The sequence below is a fragment of the Papilio polytes genome, unplaced genomic scaffold (assembly GCF_000836215.1).
Source record: "Papilio polytes unplaced genomic scaffold, Ppol_1.0 DF823694.1, whole genome shotgun sequence".
Classification (NCBI taxonomy): Eukaryota; Metazoa; Arthropoda; class Insecta; order Lepidoptera; family Papilionidae; genus Papilio; species Papilio polytes.
Window position 1 is genome coordinate 29,726 of NW_013525510.1, and position 1,049 is coordinate 30,774.

Sequence of the window (1,049 nt, forward strand, 5' to 3'; positions counted from 1 at the left end):
CGTAAAGGAGTGGCAGGGGTGATTCCGTACAGTTATGCAGCTGGCAATAATCTCCGGTGTACCCTGGGGACTTAGAACAAGGAGAAAGTGCAGTGGAATATGCTGGCAATGTATCAATAGCATACCATATAGACACTTAGAATGGAGAGACAAGGAACTATGAGGTCTGCGCAGACAGGGAAATCGAAACTACCTTGGTGCTAGTCAAGAACTGGTATTTTATTCCAGCCACTTACGTATTTGAGCTGTGGCAGTTTTATTGTGGTGGAGATTGATTTGGATGAAAGATTTTTATTTATTCAACGAAGGGAACGGCATTTTGACGTGCCTTGATGTCCTCCTCCTCTTCATCTATGTAGAGTCCGGCCAGCATTGCTTCAGCATCGTAATCTTCAGAGAGGGAAACTCCTGATAGTGTACCGAGCGAGTCCCCCCCTGAAGGGGACGCTACCTGGTTGTGGTTCTTCCCTGTGACTGGAATCTTCGTGTTTGGGTTCCTCGATGGAGCTTGTTGCGGAGTCCGTCTTGTCGACCTCCACTGGTGTTTGAGTTAGTGGGTTCGGATGGGCGGGGGTATGTCCGCCGATGGTCCTGGTGTGTTGGCTTGAGGGGTTTCGAAGTACTTGCCCCCCTTGCCTAGGAATTTAAGGTAACATTGGTTGATGGTACTTGCAAAGCGTCTATTGTGTTCTAGGATGGTAGGAATCTGCGATTCTGGAATTGTCATTTTAATGAACCAATCCTCTGCTTGTTTCTCGACATTTATTATGTTTGAATATTTCCTTATAAATTCGGCAATTTAGGCACTTTAAGAATGCAATAATTGTAAAATAATAGTTATTAGTAATGAAATAAATGTAGGTAGGAATTGGGTATTCACATATCGAAGTTTAACTTTGGAATGTTTTAAATATTACACAATTTGCACAAACACAATTTAGTTCTTATTTAACAAAATGCGTGTTTAAATAATTGAAAAGCAACTTTCCTGTGAACTCGCGTATCGTATATTGCTTTGTTTTTTTGAATCGTTACCGTTAGGCGTCGTT